The sequence below is a fragment of the Pinus tabuliformis genome, chromosome 8 (genome assembly GCF_031772625.1).
Source record: "Pinus tabuliformis cultivar Carrire ecotype Pingquan chromosome 8, CPIR1, whole genome shotgun sequence".
Lineage (NCBI taxonomy): Eukaryota > Viridiplantae > Streptophyta > Pinopsida > Pinales > Pinaceae > Pinus > Pinus tabuliformis.
In genome coordinates, this window is record NC_142294.1 from 1,180,097,080 (window position 1) to 1,180,120,184 (window position 23,105).

At 36.9% G+C, this 23,105-nt stretch overlaps 2 long non-coding RNA genes across 2 annotated transcripts; both read left to right on the plus strand.

Moving 5' to 3' along the window:
* The first annotated feature begins 1,281 nt into the window (after positions 1 to 1,281).
* On the plus strand, positions 1,282 to 1,529 carry LOC149239541 (uncharacterized). The gene is made up of 2 exons (XR_016245453.1): positions 1,282 to 1,347; positions 1,497 to 1,529. It is a non-coding gene; the product is annotated as an uncharacterized LOC149239541 (long non-coding RNA).
* A 617-nt stretch (positions 1,530 to 2,146) lies between these two features.
* LOC149239542 (uncharacterized) lies at positions 2,147 to 2,905 on the plus strand. The gene is made up of 2 exons (XR_016245454.1): positions 2,147 to 2,178; positions 2,267 to 2,905. It is a non-coding gene; the product is annotated as an uncharacterized LOC149239542 (long non-coding RNA).
* The last annotated feature ends 20,200 nt before the right edge of the window (positions 2,906 to 23,105 follow it).

Consider the following 23,105-nt stretch of genomic DNA (forward strand, 5'->3'; position numbering starts at 1 on the left):
TGGGTAAAACCAAGGTTATGATCTTGAATTTGTTGAAGTGTGTTCTATTTGATTAACATTTCTACTTTCGGTGGGAAGAGATTGAGATCATTATAACTTACACATATCTAGGGGTTTAGTTTGCAGGATCTTGTTTGAGTGTGCAACATGATCCCTATTCAACCATCTATGGAACTTGGCTGATTTGTTCAAGGATGTTGTCCAGACAAGTTTCCCACGGACTTTGTCACATCCCACTATTCACTCAATTTACAAATTTGGTTCTGACACAGATCCTAACAGTTACAAAACAATCACAGTAAGCCACATCTTCTCAAGGCTCTATATTATAGTCCTCCATATGAAGCTTTCTAGGGAGCTTGATTGGAGACACCTTAGAGCTAGAGGATGGGTTGGATTTTGACCTGCACATCAGACCATTGATTACGTATTTACACTTGAGCCATCATTGAGGAGGCACAACATTACTTTTCAAAAGTCTATTGTTGCTTTGTAGACTTTTAGAGTAAGCCACATCTTCTCAAGGCTCCATATTATAGTCCTCCACATGAAGCTTTCTAGGGAGCTTGATTGGAGACAACTTAGAGCTAGAGGATGGGTTGGATTTTGACCTGCACATCATACCATTGATTACGTATTTACACTTGAGTCATCATTGAGGAGGCAGTGGGCACAACATTACTTTTCAAAAGTCTATTGCTGCTTTGTAGACTTTTAGAAAACTTTCGACTCTGTCTCCCAAGTAGTCCTATTATAGAGGCTCAAAGATATTGGTATTTCACAAACCCCATTAATTGTCATCATGTGCCTGTACAAGTTGGACCTTGGTCACCTTTGCACACTGCATGAGCTATCCCATCTTTCTAGAAAGGAACATTCCCTTGAAACATTTAGTATAAGTAGATCACCAATTGCTGCAGTAGGGACTATTCTAAAATAATCGCTCTTGTATAGAACGGATTCAGTTTCATGGGTTGCCTAGTTAACCATGTGGGTTTCATATTAGTCACTAGATACTTTTTAAAGAAAGTAATTTGTGCACATATTTCTTTCAAATAAATGCGTTTTTTAATAATGGGATTGCATATTATGTTTGCTGCTCCCGAGTCCGGTGGCATGGAATGCATATCCAAAAGTGCCCCGGGGGGGTGGTGGGGGGTGTCTTACCAGTGGGACTTGGATAATCATGCTGCGCCACTCAATCTTATTATGTCTTGTGAACACAATACATTCCTTGGTTTTGAAAGTCATTTCAACAGACATTGAGTTTCTGATTGCATATGTTGTGTAGATTGTTCATTTCCGGCGTCTGGATAAGCCAAAAGAAGATGATTTTTGTCTTGAACTGTAAGTACAATTCTATTTACATGCAATGCACTTTAATATGTCAATGAGGTTCAATGTGTATGTTATTCATTTTTCAAGAAACAGATAGAAGGCTTGTTTGTTTTTGGAACTTGTTTTATCGACGTTGCGTTCATATGTGATGTTTGCAGGTCAAAGCTGGATCCTTATGATGATGTTGTTAAGAGGGTTGCAAATCAGCTTGGTTTAGATGATCCTTCAAAACTTAGGCTCACGTCACATAACTGTATTTCGCAGCAGCCAAAACCTCAACCAATCAAGCGTTGAGGTGTTGACCCCTTGAGTGAGCCTTTCTTTTTTGTTATTCATGAGGGTGAGATCTTATCAGAGGTTAAAGAACGAATTAAGAAGAAATTGCAGGTCCCTGATGAAAAATTTGCTAAGGTGATTAATAGGTTGCCTAATCTACAAATCTTAATCCATTTCTCTTGCCTCGAAACTTTTTGGGAAAATGGCCTTGCTAGAAAATTGATTTTGAAAATGGAACCATTATTATCATGTAACTCTGCTTTTAACCTCTTGTGTTTCCTGAAATAGTGGAAGTTTGCATTCCTTTCCTTGGGTCGTCCTGAGTACCTTCAAGATACAGACATTGTATACCATCGTTTTCAGGTATGTGTTATATTTCTCTGAGATTTGCTGATGTTTCTATCTGGAAACTCAGTGGAACAGATGAAACGGAGACTAGCCATATAAACAATTGCAATATTTAACTTAAGTTTTTCTCTCTTATTCAAGAGGCGAGATGTTTATGGTGCTTGGGAGCAGCACCTTGGGTTGGATAAATCGAAGAGAATTCACCAAGTCAGCCAGGTAGTACAGGACTTCGATGTCTTAAATTTTCTTTTGAACCTTCTCAATGTCTTTATTTTTAAATCTAATGTAGTATTGCTGTTGGCAGAATCGCCATTCATTTGAGAGGTCTGTGAAGATATACAATTGAAAAGCAGGGATTGCTTATCCCGTAGCAATTCTCTTTTTATGGATGGGACTTGAGGTTGATTCATCTGTAATATAAATCATATGATAGTTTGGATGGATGTCCACACTTCTCTATGCTATAGAGTATTGGAGTGTTATAACAGAAGTATATTAGTTTCAGATCCGGCATGTGACAAAGATCAAGTTAAAATTGCGGTTCTATCCATCTCATTTTATGTTTGTGTAAAATCGAATTACAGGCTGCTTGTTGAGAAGGGTTTCAAATGGCATGTAATATTTAGATCTTAGCTTCTAATATGTTCTATACCAGAGCAAGCAACTGTATAGATTTAATACGTTTTGGAGGGAAATCTCCAAGTGAGTTGGACATTGTAGATTATTCGGAGACTATCACAATGTATCTATAGTACATGGGGTATTCTGAACTACTGTCCTGTACTTTTCACCACGTCGGTATTACAACAGCAGCTTGCTCACGTAGGATTGATCATCTGTACCATTATTAATTTGTTTTCTTTTTGGACACAAATTCCTTTGGCAAAATTTAAGCGTTGGGCCTGTGTTGCAATACATGCGATTCCAGATGATTCTTCAGTCATATCTTATTTTGTGAACATCTACAGTTTGGTTTATGAGAGCATGTACTAAATCGAAATGTTATATGTACATATGTTGCGATTATTAGGGTGGAGAGCAGGAATCTGCGCTTCGTGGTTTGAACATATGCTTGTATTTGTTGCTTCCGGGGATAAAAGACATCAGTAAAATGTCCCATCTCATACTTTTCACAATAGCAAACCACAATTTTTTAAACCATTGGCTAGCATTTGTAATTATAACAAAAATTTGATTATTTTTTGGACTAGTATAAGTTCTTATCAGTGAAATGTTCACCATTAATGCTGAAAAATATGCCTCCGAAAATAGTCATTCTCATCTCAACTCAGAGACTCCATTTTAACAAATATTTCAAATGATCAAAGCTAATGACATATCTAAAATATCAGGATTGGTAGAAGGGATTCCTCATGCTGTTCCAGTGACAAATATTGGTAGATGGGAGTGTTTGCTCCCTTGAAATAATAATCTGGATATCGGCAAAGTTTTCAACTTGCAAATTCTTTTTCGTCCGACCTGGATAAGCGTATTATTGTTTAGATAAAATTACTTGTTTCCTTTTCTTAGTAAGCTTATTTAAATTCCTGAACACCATGCATCATCTTTAGGTGTTCATAGACTCGTCATTACTTTGATTCTTTCTTACGGACCGACAGCTGAGCCATTATCTGCTTCTAATTTGGTAAAGCCTTTGTGGGCACACGTTTTGGAACTGAAATTTTAAAAGCAGAAATTGAGATATTTAATTTGCTGTGCACATATTTGAAAATGTATGGGATGGGGCGTTCGTTAACTGTGAAGGCACTTGGATGTCAGGTTGGTTATCCTCCACCAAGGTTCAATTCCTTATAAGTGGTTTGAGATATCTCAGGTTCAATACCCTATAGGTGGTTTGAGATGCTCACTTGAAGTGTTGAAATATTAATAATTTCAACTGCGCATTTATTGCAGCGCTGTTTAGCAAAACTGCCAGTTTTATATCGCACCACCTTTTGCCGATTGTGGTATTTGTCAGGAGGGTTCCGATCACTCTGACCAAACGACACGTGTCTAAGTTGACTTTTGAAAACCACCCATTCCCCGGACAGTAAAGTTCAGCAAGGAAGGGCTTCCCAATATTGCCGTCAACCTTTTGATCAATGAAGGCAAGATCAACGGTTGGAAATTCAAGAGAGTGAGGGCACATGTTTTTGTTTGACCTCCGTATGTTTGATAAAACCGTATGTAAACCTGACTGAATTAATTATTCCCCATGCTGAAGTAATTAGGAAATGTAATGAGGTTGGTAAAAGCAGGTAAGTATTTAATTTTATTAGTTTTGTTTTTACAGGACATGTAAGAACGTATGTATGTCATGTTTTTTGTGTGGCTCTTTGCATATGAAACATAAGGGAAGCAAGCAGCGTATTTTTTTGTTGTTGACTTCGCATTGTAATGCAAGGGTAAAAACGCACTTTTTTTTGTTGTTGACTTCGCATTGTAATGCAAGGGTAAAAACACAGCAGTGTGAAACAAGAATTGTATGTAATCCCTTTTCTTTTATGCTGGAAGTTTTTGTAATACGCAGGAGCATATGATGGAAAAAAAATTTACAGCAGTAAATCTATGTAAGAATTTCTTATTTACAGCAGTAAATGTAAATGAAAACTTTACACACATCAGTGTAAATCTTTTCAAAAGGAGACAGAGTAATTTTTGTTGAAATGTTCTTGGTGTAATCCCTCAGGCAGAGGAAGAATGTATTTGTATCAGTTGTTGCTTGATTAATGAATACAAGTTTATTTTGGTTGAGAAACTCTGCTCTGCTCAGAAATTTTTTGCTTCCCTGTGTTAAAGATCCTGTGAAAAAATTAGAGCATTGTTCTCTGTTCTTTTGTGTTTGAAATTACCAGAAATTTCCAACATGGTATCAGAGCTGATCCAGGGTCTTTGAAGGTGTCAAAGAAGCTGAAGGAAGGAGTTTTTTTGCTGCAACAACTTCTCCAGCGGAGTGAAGTCTCAGGCAAAATCATCCAAGGTATTTCTCAATGGTTTTTTTTGTGTAGTTGTTGAAGACCCTTAGTGATTTTTAAATACACAGTCAAATATTTGAAGGATAGCTGAGAGTGCAAGGAATGGCCAGCACCAGCACTAGCATGGGTATTTTTAATACTCAGCTCCCACAGTTTAATGGGAAAAACTATGATTATTGGGAAATAACCATGAGAGCCCTGTTTGCCTTACAAGATTTATGGGAACTTGTTGAATATGGGTTTGAAGAACCAAGAGATGAAGAAGAGTTTAATAACTTGACACAGGCAGAGAAAGATCTGTTGAAGAGCAATAGGAAGAAGGACTCTAAAGCCCTTGTATTTCTATATCAAGCAGTGCATGAGAGTGTGTTTCCAAGGATAGCAGCAGCCAAGACATCCAAAGAAGCATGGAAAACTCTCAAGACAGCCTATCAAGGCATGGAGAAAGTGAAGACAACAAAACTACAGTTGCTGAGGAGAGATTTTGAGAATCTGTGCATGAAGGAGTCAGACAATATTGACTCATTCTTCACACATGTGATTGGTCTGGTCACACAAATAAGATCTCATGGAGAAATTCTTGAAGAAAGGAGGATTGTGGAGAAACTATTGAGGGTCCTACCCTCAAAGTTCGATGTGATTGTCACCACCATAGAAGAGACAAAGGATCTCACAAACTTTTCAGTTGATGAACTTCATGCATTACTGGTAACACATAAGCAGAGATTGAGTAGAAATGAAAACTCATCTCTAGAGCAAGCCTTCAAGACCCAGATGTCCTTTGGAAGAGGAAGAGGTCAAGGCAGAGGAAACAAGAGAGGAAGAGGCAGAAGCCAAAATAGAGGTAGAAGGAACAGTCCAGCAAATGCTCAAGGAAGAGGTAGCAATCCAAATCAGAACCAAGGCCAAGGCAGTAGCCAACAAAGTGGACAACATCATGCTCAAGGACAAAGGTATGAAAAATCCAATGTCCAATGTTATTATTGTAAAAAATATGGGCATTATGCAAATGAATGTAGGAAGAAGCAGCATGATATGAATAATAGATCTAGTGCAAATATCACTAGAGAAAATATCAGCCAAAATAATGTGCTTTTAGCTTGTAACATGGCTGAAACAAACAATGATGATATATGGTTTCTAGACTCCAGTTGCAGCAACCATATGACAGGAAACATAACCTTGTTTTCTGCTTTAGATCAGAGTGTGAAGTCACAAGTCACACTTGGGACTGATAGTAAAATTTCTGTTATGGGAAAAGGAGAAGTTAAAATATTTACAAAGAAAGGTGAAAAGAAAACCATAGCAGATGTCTATTATGTTCCTGGAATGAAGAGTAACCTCTTAAGTGTTGGACAGCTTGTTCAAAAGGGTTACAATGTTTTCTTTGTGAATGATATATGCACCATCATGGATAGAGCACCCAGCAAACGATGTATTGCTGAAGTGAAGATGACGAGGAACAGGATGTTCCCTCTCAGAATAAGGGCAGATTTGAAAAACAAAGAAGTAATTGCAGCAGTTACCCAAGAGGCTTTCCAAAGCGTACCAAAGGATGAAAATTGATTGTGGCATTTGAGATTTGGACATCTCAACTTTGGAGGTCTTAACTTGTTGAACAAAAAAGGAATGGTAAGAGGATTACCATTGATAGAGAAACCAGACAGCCTTTGTGAAGGTTGTATCTTGGGGAAACAACACAGAGAAAGTTTTCCATCAAGGAAAAACATAAGGACAAAAGCACCCTTAGAAATTGTCCACTCAGATTTATGTGGATCAATGCAAACTCCATCACTAGCAGGCAGCCAATATTTTCTAACATTCATTGATGATTTTAGTAGAAAAACTTGGGTTTATTTTCTAAAGAACAAAAGTGAAGTGTTTGAAAAATTTCGCAATTTCAAAGCACTTGTAGAAAACCAAAGCGGGCTGCATATCAAAGTTTTAAGAACTGACAGAGGAGGTGAATATATCTCCAAAGAATTTCTACATTTTTGTAGAGAAAATGGAATTCATAAGCAATTTACAGCTAGGTACACCCCGCAGTAAAATGGATTTGCTGAAAGGAAGAACAAGACAATCATGGATATGGCGAGGAGTATGTTGAAGGCAAAGCATTTGCCAAATTATTATTGGGCTGAAGCTGTACACTGTGCAGTATATATTGTGAATAGGTGTCCTACAAAAGCAGTGATGAACAAAGTGCCGGAAGAAGCATGGAGTGGTAGAAAGCAAGGAGTCACCCACATGAAGGTTTTTGGATGTGTGGCTTACGCACACATTCTAGATCAGCTAAGGAAGAAGTTGGACAGCAAAGGGGAGAAATATATTTTCATTGGATACAGTGAGGAATCCAAAGCTTACAGGTTGTATATCCCATCTATCAAGAAGTTTTTTGTGAGTAGAGATGTTCAGTTTATTGAGGAGGAAGCTTGGGATGGAAGCATAGAGAAAACAGTGAATGTTAAAAATTGTTTGTCTCATGATGAAAATGATGAGGAAATCGCTGAAATACATCCCCAAACAGCAGCGCCAACACAAGGACAGCAAGAGACACCCTTGAGGAGAAATGAAAGTGCTTCTCCAAGCACACCACAAGGAGGAAATTCAAGTGCTTCTTCAAGCACTTGTACACCAAATGAAAGAGGTAAGAAGTTCAGAAATTTAAGTGACATTTATGATGAAGGTATGAATTCTTTGTTTGCTTTATATTGTCATGTTGATGACCCTATTCATTTCGAAGATTCTATTAAGGATAGGAAATGGATAGAAGCTATGAATGAGGGGATCAATGCCATAGAAAGAAACAAGACATGGGATTTAGTTGAACTACTAAAAGGAAAGGAAGTTATTGGAGTTAAATGAGTCTACAAGACTAAGAGCAATGCTGAAGGCAAAATAGAAAGATACAAGGCAAAACTGGTTGTCAAGGGATACAAGCAGCAGTATGGGAGAGACTATGAGGAGACTTTCGCACCGGTTGCAAGAATGGAAACTATGAGAGCAGTGATGTCCATAGCAGCACAAAACAAGTGGAAAGTTTACCAAATGGACGTGAAGTCAGCATTCCTAAATGGAGTGTTAAAGGAGGAGGTTCACATTGAACAACCTCTAGGCTATGAAAAGAAAGGCCAAGAGCACAAAGTGTGCAGATTGAAGAAAGCTCTTTATGGGCTGAAGCAAGCACCAAGAGCGTGGTACAGTAGGATAGATTCCTATCTACTGGAGAATGGATTTGAAAAGTGTAAGGGAGAACCCACCATCTACATCAAAAAAAATGATGGAAAAATTTTAATTGTTGTGTTATATGTTGATGATGTTATTTTCACAGGCAATGATATTTATCTTATTGAAAATTTCAAAACACACATGAAAGAAGAATTTGAAATGACTGACATGGGTTTGCTGAGATACTTCTTAGGAATAGAAGTAGATCAAAATGAAAATGGAATTTTTATCTCACAAGCAAAATAAGTAAATGAAGTGTTGGAAAGATTTAACATGCAGGAGAGTAAGGCAGCAATCACTCCCACAGTAATGAGATTAAAACTCAGTAAAGAGGACAACAGCAAGGATTTTGATCCTAGCTTGTATAAGAGCATAGTTGGCAGCCTCATGTATTTAACTGCAACTAGGCCAGATATAATGTTTGCTATTAGTTTAATTTCCAAATTCATGGAGAGGCCAAAAGAAGCACATTGGCAGGCAGCAAAAAGAATTCTGAGGTATGTCAAAGGTACTAAAAGATTTGGCATTTTATATACTGTCTCAGAATGTTCAAATTTAATTGGATACACTGATAGTGATTGGGCTGGAAGTGTAGATGATCGGAAAAGCACATCCGGTTATGTTTTTCACATGGGTTCAGGAGCCATTTCATGGGCTTCTAAGAAACAGCCTATTGTAGCATTGTCTACAGCAGAAGCAGAGTATGTGGCAGCTACAGCAGCAGCATGTCAAGCAGTTTGGAGAGAAAGATGTTAAGGAGCTTATGCCAAGAGCAGGTAAAAGGAACAGTGATTTTTTGCGACAATAGCTCAACTATTGCACTATCCAAGAATTCGATGTTTCATAAGAGAACGAAACACATCGACACAAGGTTTCACTACATCAGGGAATTGGTAAGCAATGGATAAATTGTTTTACAACATTGCAGGACTCAGGAGCAGATTGCAGACATACTGACCAAGCCATTGGACCAGAAAAGTTTTGAATTTTTGAGGAAATGTCTGGGTATGACTGATAACCCAGCAGTTGAAACTAGAGGGGAGTGTTGAAATATTAATAATTTCAATTGCGCAGTTATTGCAGCGCTGTTTAGCAAAACCACCAGTTTTATATCGCACCACCTTTTGCCGATTGTGGTATTTGTCAGGAGGGCTCCGATCACTCCGACCAAACGACACGTGTCTGAGTTGACTTTTGAAAACCACCCATTCCCCAGACAGTAAAGTTCAGCAAGGAAGGGCCTCCCGATATTGCCGTCAGCCGTTCGATCAATGAGGGCAAGATCAACGGTTGGAAATTCAAGAGAGTGAGGGCACATGTTTTTGTTTGACCTCCGTATGTCTGATAAAACCGTATGTAAACCTGACTGAATTAATTTTTCCCCATGCTGAAGTAATTAGGAAATGTACTAAGGTTGGTAAAAGCAGGTAAGTATTTAATTTTATTAGTTTTGTTTTTATGGGACATGTAAAAACGTATGTATGTCATGTTTTTTGTGTGGCTCTTTGCATATGAAACATAAGGGAAGCAAGCAGCGTATTTTTTTTGTTGTTGACTTCGCATTGTAATGCAAGGGTCAAAACGCACAGCAGTGCGAAACAAGAACTGTGTATGTAATCCCTTTTCTTTTATGCTGGAGGTTTTTGTAATACGCAGGAGCGTATGATGGAAAAAAATTTTACAGCAGTAAATCTATGTAAGAATTTCTTATTTACAACAGTAAATGTAAATGAAAACGTTACACACAGCAGTGTAAATCTTTTCAAAAGGAGATAGAGTAATTTTTGTTGAAATGTTCTTGGTGTAATCCCTCAGGCAGAGGAAGAATATATTTGTATCAGCTGTTGCTTGATTAATGAATACAATTTTATTTTGGTTGAGAAACTCTGCTCTGCTCAGAAATTTTTTGCTTTCCTGTGTTAAAGATCCTATGGAGAAAACAAAGCATTGTTCTCTATTCTTTTGTGTTTGAAATTACCAGAAATTTCCAACATGAAGGAGAGTGTTTCTTCTTGAGGATTGTTTCATATGGGCACGTGTTCTGTGGGAAGAGACCAACTTCTGTGGGTGGCATGAAGTGCCCATCCTTTTTGGGCTCATTGTAGAGATTTTTAAAAGGGAAAGTTCACAAAAAATACTAAAAATAAGTATTTGGTTTGGGTAATGGTCTTTTCTTCTTGAGGATTGTTTCACATGGGCATGTGTTCTCTCGGAAGAGACCAACTTCTTTAGGTGGCATGAAGTGTCCATCCTTTTTGGACTTTTTTTTAAGAGATTTTTAAAAGGTAAAAGTTCCCAAAATTATTACAAATAAGTATTTGGTTTGGGTGATTCGGGTAATGGTCTTTTTAGCTACTTGATCCGGTGTTTAATCTTAAAAATCTGTTTCTCGATTCATTGTTAAAATTGATTAGGAGTAGCTATTACTAATTTTTAATATTGAATTGCTTGTGGATTGTACACAGCAAAGAAAGTCAGATTAGGAGAAGCTATTACTAGCTTTCAAAATTGACTTGCTTGTGGATTGTACACGGCAAAGAAAATTGGATTAGGAGTTGCTATTAGTCCTATTGAATTGCTAGTGGATTGTATGCAACAAAGAAAATTGGATTAGTAGCAACTATTACTATTTGATTTCAAAATTGAATTGCTCGTGGATTGTAGCAAACATATATTGCGCAACACTTCTGCTAATATTATTAATATAAATTTTAAAATGCATTTTATTATAATTAAAGTTTCAATATTGAAATGAAGATTTTCCATTGGGGTTTATAATTGTATGATCTATTTTAAACATAAATCAAATATTTCATTAAAGAAAATTCTTGTATTTATCTATATTTAAGGATACAAAGATTTATCTATATTTAATAATACAAAGGAAGTGATATATATATATATATATATATATATATATATATATAAAATGTGTAGCATGGATTTTGATTCATCAACCTATACAACCTATATGATTCATGACTATAAATAGCATACAAGAAAAAGGTGTAGCATGGATTTTGATTCATCAACCAATTTTATTGCTTTGGGGTGGGTGTATACAAATTGTAGGGGTTGAAATGAAATTCAACAACATATTTTATTGTGTTTTTTGTGATTGGTCGATGAAAAATAATATATTATGTGTTAATAATTATTTTTTTAATTTATGAATTAGGTTTATATATTATAACTGGTTTTGGTTTTCCGTGGTAAAATCAGAGCAGTGTAAAATCAAAGTTTTTTCAACATAGACTGTTATGCAGGTTTTTACAGCCTAATTTACCTTCTAACATGTAAATACAAAATCAACAGAAGGATTTAAAGAAATGAGAGGAACTATGACTTGTCATTCAGAATTAGAGTCTAGTACGCCTATTGTGATCGACTTGTTGTTGTTGCTTTGTGAGCAACCTAGATCTAAAGAAAGACCTAGATGGTATTCAGACTGATTCAAGCATTTGTCCAGGGGTTTCATGGAAAGTTGTAACTTGTTTAACACGAGGAGGATTTTCTCCTTGGTTTCATTGTGATCCAATAATTTCTTTTCAAAGGAAAATAAATGTAATTATATTTCAACATTTGAAAAAAAGGAACAAAATTATATTTTGTAGATGCAATCTGTATTCAGTAAGAACAGCCTCTCAGCTTATATGCACATGGAAATTTGAAAATATAAAAGAAAACTGAAAAGTTAAGTGTGATAGTAATCACTTATTCTCTTTCCTTCCTTTCTTTCTATGGACCTTTTGCCATCCCCTTGTGTTGGGATCGACTGGAACCATTGCCAATTTGCTCATGATTGACTCTTGTGGGTGCTCTTTGTCCGAATCTAAACTTTTTGAAACATGACCTCTCTTTGTGCCCACCATCCCATCCTCTTTGTGTGCCACATTTTTGTTGTTGTTCTGGTTCATAGATCACTTCTAAATATGTACCATTATGCTTGTGGGTTGCATTTCCATTCTGGACTTGAATAACCCCTCAGTGTGGAGGTATCTTTGTGATTTCCACATCTTTCTCTGCAAGGTAGGGGATTGGAAGGCTACCATCCTTTGCTTTTCCAGCCCCCCTTTTTCATTTTTGGGTATTTTTTGCTTGAGGGCATGTGTCTTGCAAGTGTCTTGTTTGGTAGCAAAATCGACATCTGAATGCCGTATTTTCATAATCCAGTGGTTGGGTCCACTGAAAGTTTTTATATTCTGCTGAATGTGATAAGGTAGACTTTTACTTGGAACTATTTCTACACAGATTTTGGTGAAGATAAATAAGCATTTCTTTGTTCTCTCGGAGTCCATCTTTTTGAATGACCTTAGGGTCTTTCCAATTTCCTCAAGGACCTTGTGATGCCAAAAAAGAAGGGGAAGATTTGGTAGCCTCACCCATACTAACATTGTAGATATCACAATTGTTGTGGCATCAAAATTTGGAAACTAAGGGGTAATGAAGAACTCTGCATTTTCCCAAAATCAGATTCCTTTTTTCAATACTCTCCAAGTCTTCTTGGATATCAAATTGAACAATGAAGAAACTTTTTGAGCATAAGTAAATGTCGCAGTTGTTGGTCCAAGTTGTAAATACACACTAATGCAGAGCATTTGACCTGGGCCAAAAACCATTGAATTTGCAAATCACTACCCTAGATTGAAGAATAAAAAAACGTTGATTTACCTTTGATAGGTTTGCCTCCATGGGAGGGACTTGTTGCTATGGTCTAACAATATAAGGTCCAAGATTGAATTGTGGGAGATTTGATGGATTAGGGTATTTACCCCTGTGCCATGTCCTTGTAAGAAACTGGAGCAACTAGGTTCCTAAAGCTCGAAGAACCTCCATGCAACCTCAAAAGAAATTCCTTTCAGAAGCGTTGCATGGCTACTGGGATTCCCAATCATTTTTCTAACATCTACATTAGATCTCCCACATACTCCAACTTTAAGACCCAAAACGGGATCGAGATCCCATTCATAGCCTTTACAAAAATTTGGAAAACTCTCACCTTGTTTTGATCAACCTCGGCCATATCTCATTCCTCTATCTTTCCCACCAACCCCAACGGAAGAAAAGAAAAGGTTTTTTTTTTTTTTTTTTTTTTCAATTATATTTGTTCTGATCTGAGGGTAATGGAGGGAGAACAAGATGCTATTCTGAGGGCTATATCAAACATTTTTCAACAACACACCTTTGAATCATTGGTGATGTCAACAAAATTGAGCAAGCTGATGTCTCCAGATGAGGTCCTATGAGCTTTGCCGCTTAGGGAGTCAGGCATATGATCTGTGAGCCGCCGATAAAAATTTTATGCTCGTTGTTCGTAAAGTCCGTATATAGAGGCAATGTGTTCTCATTTTGAAAGTGTGAAATCACAACTTTCAAAGAATTTTGAGATGATCTGAGGCTTGCGTAGGTAGTCGTTGTGTAAGACCTCTCGGGATATGCCATTAAAGTGTTCGACCTTGCCATTGATTAAAAAAAAAAAATCTCTAAAACCCTCGTGATTTCGTTCCAAATCCGTCGCAAATCTTCACGATCGATTCACCCAGTGGGCTCAACATTGTGATCAAGTAATACATGTCCAAACAAAATTTTCAAATGCCAATAGATATCAGTGGTATACATGTACTGGATGTATCTTCCTCTAGTGTCCTCTATGTTGGGCACCTGGTCTGCGATGTTGGAAATAATACTGAGAGGGGGGTGAATCAGTATTATTAGATCTATAATTTTATTTCCCAAACAGATTTACATACGCTACTTCAGTTAAGTGAACTAGCGTGTACACGCGACTGTACTTAAAGAAACCAGCATATATGCAGAGAACTTTTGATTTAGACAATTTATCATGTATTGAGCTTAAACCAGTATATCAAAGATTTATTAGATAGTGCAGTAAAAGCAGAATAAAGTATCACACATAAGCAACACACATGAACACCAAGATATAAGGTGGAAACCCAATGTGGGTAAAAACCATCTGCTACTATCGTCTTTGTCTTTTTTTTAATAATAAGAAAATCTGTCTACAATCTTGTACTAGTGCGGACTCGTACCAGTACGCAGGCACCCACCTGCAGAAGGCTACAACCTTCTCTCGTTCTTCAGCTACAACTAGAAGGGAGCTACAACCCCCTAACTCTTGTACTAGCCAATATGTTTACTAGTACATAGGTGCCAGCCCACAGAAAACTCCACTCTTCCACCAGGGACTACGTTTCATGAATTTTTAGACTGGATACTCCTGGAACATAACATCACAATCTGAAGACCACGTTTCATCCAATTTTCATACTGGACCCATCAACAACATTGAAATTCAGAACATCATAACTGCAATACAACCATCAAATACATCTGCATCAACCGATCACTGAAACTCAATCATCATTTTCTTAATCAACCACAACTGAATCAATCAATAATCCATCATCACTGAAGCAAATCACAATCAATCAATCTGATCATTCAAAACATTGTTACCAGAATACAGTCATTAAAACACAGTAGGACCCAGAACTCTGCAAGAGCAAACAGAAACAACTGAAACTTTAAACATCATGCTTCATAAGGTATACGCTACTTCCATGTGTCGAACTAGCGTGTATACACACTTTTACCAAAGGGAACCATCGCACAAATATGCAAATTCCAATTTATGATGTATACGCTACTTTGATATACTGAACCAGTGTGTATACACTCTTTTATTAAAACGAACCTGTGTACAGATCTATAAATACTAACTTAAAACATCTCAACTATTCCAGACTTCAGTCATACCCAGATCATCACATTTACAGAATAAAACACGTGTTAGTTATTCAGATCTACACTGTTCAAGATCAAACCACATAATGAGAATACTTTTAAGCCTTTATGATCTCGTTCCATCAACCTTCATCAGCCATATAGGTGCCTCCTTAGATTAGATCAAGCAAACCATCAGAAGCTCATTAACCTGCATATATGATCCAACACTTCATAAGATATTCAAAATACTTGCACACACTTGGCCTAATGATCTTCTCCTCATATAGTTTTAGTCCTTTCTCAATACCATGGACCAAAACTACTTAGAACCAATACCTTGGACCAAATACCTCGGACCAATCAAATACCTTGGACCAAAAAATTTTGGTTTTCCAAGATATACGCGCTTTTCCTTCTGTGAAAGTGCGTTTGTACGTATATGCTCCTTTTGTTCAGTAAACCTACGTGTATACACAGCTTGGATAAGGTGAACCTGTGCATACCTTTCTTTCTTCATTCTTTGGAGTATGATCTATAGTTCTTTGTTATTGACATGCTGCACTATGATCTTTCATCTGAGTGAGTTGCCATCAAGGACAACACCTGTATCATAATGCCAACAATCCCCCCCTTTGGACTTGATGGCAATAACAACACCAAGTCACTCACCTTCTTTGACATCAAGGGCAAAGGATGGACCAAGATATTTTCTCCCTTTGACCTACATTATGTTGTTCATGCTCCCCTTGAGTACATGCTGAATTCTCTGATTGAGCTCCCCTTTTGTACAAGCTGGGATGCACTGAAACCATCCATGCTCCCCCTAAGCACAAGCAGAGTCTGCAAAAAAAATATTTTCTAAAAGAATAACATGACTCGATAACTCAACTATGTGAGGATGACCTTCTTATCACCAATGACTCATACATACATCCATTTTCCAACCAAGTGGGGATATACCAAACTTGACTCATCCACCCAACCAAGTGGGGATATACCAATTGTTTATACATGACAGAAACAATAAATATTACATCATCCATCTTATGCAAAGTGGGGATACAAATTACATCATTTTTCCAATAGGACTCATTCAAATGTATGAGAAGAAATATCACATCCTAGACTTTTACATGGCTTAAGCAACAAAAGGTATAAATATAGGAAGCCATAGCTGGACTTAGCAACCATAATGCCAACAACACTGAATGTACATGAAGGCTAATGCTCCCCTTGAACCTGTGCTACCTGTGCATTGTTAACAAGTCAATGATCAAGACATCTTTGTCAATTAGATAAAAGTTAATTAACAAAGCATATCAATAGATTGTGATCATCAACATCAGACAGAGCACCCATATCAGAGCCTGCCCCACTATTTTTCTTGTCTGAAAAACATATACGCTCCTTGTCCCATAGAAACCCGCGTGTGTACGTGACTCAACTTTGTGAAACACGCATATATAATAACCTTTCTCTTATTTAACGGTAGGATGATGCAACAACTACTCCGAGTTGTTGTCTGAGATATTCAAATGTTCCTCTGGGCAGTGGTTTAGTGAATATATCAGCAACCTATTCTTTGGAGGGAACATACTCCAATTTGAATTTTTGTTTAAGCACTTGTTCATGTAGAAAATGGTATTTGATGGGTATGTGCTTGGTCTTGGAATGCATGACTGGATTCTTTGAAACACTGATGGCACTTGTATTATCACATAGAATGGAGATGGGTGGAGTACATGTGATCTGAATGTCTTGCAATGTCTGCATCATCCAAAGTAGTTGTGTGCAGTAAGATGCAACAGCCACATATTCTGCTTCAGCTATAGATAAAGCAATTGAATTTTGTTTCTTGCTGAACCAAGACACTAACCTGGAACCCATATAGAATGCACCACCACTAGTGTTTTTTCTGTCATCAACACTTCCTTCCCAATCTGCATCTGTGTATGCATGAAGAGTAAGATCTGCATCTCTAGGATACCATAAACCAAAGTCCTGAGTTCCTTGAAGATATTTGAAAATTCGTTTGACTGCCTGAAGGTGTGATTCCTTTGGATTTGCTTGGAATCTTCCAACTATTCTTACTACATGCATGATGTCAGGTTGGGTACCTGTTAGATAAAGCAGACTACCAATCATGGATCTGTAAGTTGGTTGATGTACTGCTGCTGATTCATCATTTGAGCTGAGACTGCATCCTGTTACCATTGGGGTACATACAGGTTTAGAATCTTCTATTCCGTACCTTTTCAAGATCTGTTTGAGATATTTGGTTTGTCAAAGAAAATACCATATTTATTTTGTTGAACCTGTAGACCAAGAAAATAGGTAAGTTCACCAAGCAAGGACATTTCAAATTCTTGCTGCATCACTGAAGAAAAATTCTGACTCATGGATTCTTCATTGCTACCAAAAATGATATCATCAACATAAACAACAATAATTAGCAATTTATCAGTTTCAATCTTTGTATATAGATTGCTATCTGCTGAACCTTTTGTAAAACCTTGTTGGTGTAGATATTTGTCAAGGCGGTAATACCAGGACCTTGGAGCCTGTTTTAGACCATAGAGAGCCTTTTTGAGTTTGCATACAAGTTTTGCATCATTTCCAAGAATGAATCCTTCTGGTTGTTCAATATAAACTTCTTCTTCTAAATCTCCATTAAGGAAAGCAGATTTTACATCCATTTAGTATACTTTGAATTTTTGAAACCTAGAAAGAGCAAGAAACACCCTTATGGCTTCAAGTCTAGCAATAGGTGCAAAAGTTTCCTCAAAATCTATACCTTCTTGTTGAACATACCCTTTACAAACAAGTCTGGCCTTATTTCTAATGACTTCTCCATTTTCATTCAACTTGTTTTTGAATATCCATTTAGTTCCTATAATATTTTTATCATGAGATCTAGGAATTAATTCCCAAGTATTATTCTTTTCAATTTTCTCAAGTTCTTCATTCATGGCCTTGACCCAACATTCATCTTTGCATGCTTCATTTACATTTTGAGGTTCGGTGGAGGATAGTAATGCTAGATAGCTTGAGGTTTCTGTAATAGTTCTTCTTGTCTGTACACCTGCCTCTTTTTCCCCTAAAATTTGAGTTTCTGGATGATTTTTCTAGACATACCTGGACGGAGTCTTTTTTTCTACCGTTATCTCTTCTTATGGTGCTTCATTGGTTTCTTCTTCAATATCATTGTGATTTGATGTGGGAAAATAATCTCCATCTTCTTCATTGTTATAATCTTCTGTTTTTATCTGTTTCATATTTTTGCATGCTTCATCAACTACAACATCAATACTTTCAACAATTTTTCCAAGTCTTTTATTATAACATTTATATCCTTTACTTCGAGAAGAGTAACCAAGAAGAATACCTTCATCTGCTTTGGGCTCAAACTTACTAAGTTTTTCATCAATCCTTTTGATATAACATTTGCTTCCAAAAACTTTAAAGTATTTTACAGTAGGAGTCTTACCATACCAAAGTTCATGTGGAGTTTGAGTGCTATTTACCCGAACATTTGCTTGGTTGATAATTGTTAAGGCGGTGAATGCAACTTCACCCCAAAAGGTTGTAGGAGTTCCAAATTCATCTAGCATAACTCGAGCCATTTGTTGAACAGTTCTATTCATTCTTTCTACCACTCCATTGTTCTGAGGAGTCCTTGCGGTGGAGAATTGCCTTTTTATTCCATGTTGTTCACAAAAGTCAAAGAATTCATCCGAGGTAAATTCCCCTCCTCGATCAGATCTGAGGCATTTGATTTTTCGATCTAATTCATTTTCAATCAAAGCTTTGAAGGCTTGGAACTTTTCAAATGCTTCATCTTTATTCTTTAGAAGATCTATCCAACACATTCTGGAAAAATCATCAATGAACAAAAAAAGTATTCTTCTCCACGAGGTGACTTTTTCTTTGATGGTCCACATAAATCAGTGTGTACAAGTTCAAGAGGCTTAATAGCTGACCCTTCTTTTTCAATGAAGTGAGCTATGGTTTGCTTACCGATTTGACATGGTTTTCATATTGTATTTTCAGGGATGCTAATATCTGGAAGATCAAGAACAACCTTGAATTTGCATGCTTTTCTTATTTGAGAAAAGCTTAGATGTCCTAATCTTCTATGCCATAGCAAATTTTCATCATTTTTGCGTAGATAGCACTGTTGTTATCCTCCCTTGAGTATGTATAAGTTGTTTGGAGTTCTTGTACCTTTGATCATAGTTTCTCCTATATCAAGCTCATGAACAACACGTCCGTTTGATCGAAACACCACTTCATTTCCTTGATCACACATTTGACTGACACTCATCAGGTTATGCTTTAAACTGTCTACATACATAACATTTCCAGCTTTAACCTTTTCTTTCAAGAAAACAGAGCCTTTACCTTTTATGATAGCAAGAGTGTCGTTTCCAAATGAGACATTCTTTTCCCTTTCTAAAGCATTATATGAGTGAAGTTTTTCTTTGTAACCTGTCATGTGTTTTGAGCATCCACTGTCGATGTACCACTGATTTTCTTGTCCTTCTGCATACAAGGCTATACTACATCTTTCTGTTTGAGATTCTTTCCTTCTCCATATCTTGGGATTTAATGGAGTTTGCTCCTTTTGAGATGTTTGCCAAAATTTGCTTCTGCATTCAGATTCTTCATGACCAAAGTTGTTACAGATTGAGCATTCTATTTCATTTTCAAGAAGAGAAGAGTTATTATAGGAACTTTTCTCGATCCCTGTCACATTCTTTTGATTTCGTGCTTCTCTAGTCATGATGGTTTTGTAAGCAACACATTGAGCAGCTTTGTGTCCAAAATTATGACATGAAAAACATTGCCCATTAAAGAAGTTCCTGCGACTATTGAATCTATTGACTTGGTGATTGTATTTTCTATTGATATTCATCTTTGGAGAAAATTGAGTATGATTTACCTGAGGTTGGTTGTGGCTTCTATTCATCTTTGGAGTAAATTGAGTCTAATTTACCTAGTGATCTGCTTTATGCCTTTGCTGAGGATTATCACACTGTTCACTGGTCTTTGCTGCATCAAGATAGCTTTTGGTGGAGGTTGAAGGCTTCTAAGATTGAGACGCTTCTTCAGTATATCCAAGCCCTGTATTTATCATAGGAGAACGTTGCACTTTGATAATTTCATTTAAAGTTTCTGATCCTTCAGCAAATCTAAGATTGAGAGATTTCGTTTTCTCAAGATCCTTTCTTAGACCCACATTTTCACATTCTAGTTTTTCATTGTGTTTTTCTCTTTCAGCAAGTTGGTATGTCAAGGTCTCTATAATCATATTCTTTTTTTCTAAACAAATTTTGAGTTTAGATATTTCTTCATGAAGGTCATCCTCTTCTAAATCATCCCAAAAATTATCATCGTCATAAGCCATTAGAAGTCTATAATCATTACTATTTTCATCTTCATCACTATTTGATAAACCATCGCTATCTTCATGAGTATAGTAACTCCTTTTATTTACAACTTGTTTTCTATTCCATTTTGCATATTCCTTCCCTTTTTCATATTTATCTTTATGAGGACATTTGGAAGCATAATGAGCAACTCTACCACAGGGAAAGCATTTGAAGGGTAGCTTACCTCTAAATCTTCCTGAACCCCGTTGAAGCTTCTTGACAAAGTTTACCTCATCTTCTTCTTCTGAAATGTGTCCTGATTCATTGTGTTCTTCCTTTCCTTTTGCTGAAGATTTAAATGTGGCTTCTCTCATATCTAATGGTCCTCTTTTTCTCATATCAAAGGCTGTTAAGATTTCGTGAAGCTGTGTCATAGTGATAGTCTGCAGATCATGTTTTTCTTCTATGGCACACTTTTGATTCAAATTTAGCAGACAAGGATCTCACAACTTTCTCAACTAAGGTAACTTCCTTTAATTCTTCACCCAGATTCTTCATACAATTAACAACCTCATCTATACGTAAGAAGTAACTAGATATACTTTCATCACTATGCATCTTAAGAGTTTCATATTGAATTCTGAGAGTTTGAAGCTTAGCAAGTTTTACCTGAGAGTCTCCTTCGTAGCTCAGAACGATTTTGTCCCATATTTCTTTGGCTGATTTGAGCTGCATGACTTTGACAAACTATGATTGTGACAGACTCTCCAATAAAGTATTTACAACTCTGGCATTCGTTTCATATTGAATTTTACCTGCCCTATCTGTAGGAATTGTTGTTGGAAATGTATATCCTCCTTCCACAATTTCCCAGACATCCATTCCAAGTGATTGTAGATAGGTTGTGGTTCTTATTTTCCAATAAACAAAATTGCTCCCATCAAAGATTGGCGGTCTGATGGATCCCATGCTTTCTTGATTACTCATGATGATGGATCTCCCTTCAAGCGATCAAGCTTCTTCTGAAGGACCTGCTCTGATACCAATTGTTGGAAATAATACTGAGAGGGGGGTGAATCAATATTATCAGATCTATAATTTTATTTCCCAAACAAATTTATATACGCTACTTCAGTGAAGTGAACTAGCGTGTACACGCGACTGTACTTAAAGAAACCAACGTATATGCAAAGAACTTTTGATTTAGACAATTTATCATGTATTGAGCTTAAACTAGTATATCAAAGATTTATTAGACAATGCAGTAAAAGCAGAATAAAGCATCACACATGAACACAAGATATAATGTGGAAACCCAATGTGGGTAAAAACCACCTGCTGCTGTCATCTCTGTCTTCTTTTTAATAATAAGAAAAGCTGTTTACAATCTTGTACTGGTGCAGACTCATACCTATACGCAAGCACCCACCTGCAGAAGGCTACAACCTTCTCTCGTTCTCCAGCTACTACTGGAAGGGAGATACAACCCCCTAGCTCTTGTACTAGCCAATATGTTTACTAGTACGTAGGTGCCAGCCTACAGAAAACTCCACTCTTCCACCAGGGACCACATTTCATGAATTTTCAGACTGGATACTCCTGGAACATAACACCACAATCTGAAGGCAACGTTTCATCCAATTTTCATACTGGACCCGTCAATAACATTGAAACTCAGAACATCATAATTGCAATACAACCATCAAATACATCTGCATCAACCAATCACTGAAACTCAATCATCATTTTCTGAATCAACCACAACTGAATCAATCAATAACTCATCATCACTTAAGCAAATCACAATCAATCAATCTGATCATTCAGAATACAGTCACCAGAACACAAAGCAGAGCCCAGAACTCCGCAACAACAAACAGAAACAACTGAGACTTTAAACATCATGCTTCATAAGGTATACGCTATTTCCATGTGTCGAACTAGCGTGTATACACACTTTTACCAAAGGTAACCAGTGGACAGATCTACAAATTCCAATTTATGATGTATACGCTACTTTGATATGCTGAACCAGTGTATACGATCTTTTACTAAAACAAACCTGTGTACAGATCTGCAAATCCTAACTTAAAACATCTCAACTATTCCAGACTTCAGTCATACCCAGATCATCATATTTAGAAAATAAATCATGCGTCGGTTATTCAGATCTAGACTGTTCAAGATTAAACCACATAATGAGAATACTTTTAAGCCTTTATGATCCCAGTCCATCAACCTTCATCAGCCATATAGGTGCCTCCTTAGATCAGATCAATCAAACCATCAGAAGCTCATTAACTTACATATATGATCAACACTTCATAAGATATTCAAAATACTTGCACACACTTGGCCTAATGATCTTCTCCTCCTTATATAGTTTTAGGCCTTTCTCAATACCATGGACCAAAACTACTTAGAACCAATACTTTGGACCAAATACCTCGGACCAATCAAATACCTTGGACCAGAAACTTTTGGTTTTCCAAGATATACGTGCTTTTCCTTCTGTGAAAGTGTGTGTGTAGGTATACTCTCCATTTGTTCAGTAAACCTACGTGTATACGCAGCTTGGACAAGGTGAACCTGCGTATACCTTTCTTTCTTCATTCTTTGGAGTTTGATTTGTATTTCTTTGTTGTTGACATACGGCATTGTGATCTTCCATCTGAGTGAGTTTCCATCAAGGACAACACCTGTATCATAATGCCAACATGCGACCTTTCCAATCACTTTTCAAGTTTCAAACAGCTATCCTCTCCTTCAATGTTCTGTTCCATCATTGCTATTTCGTCTTGAATATTTTTGTGGTATGTGG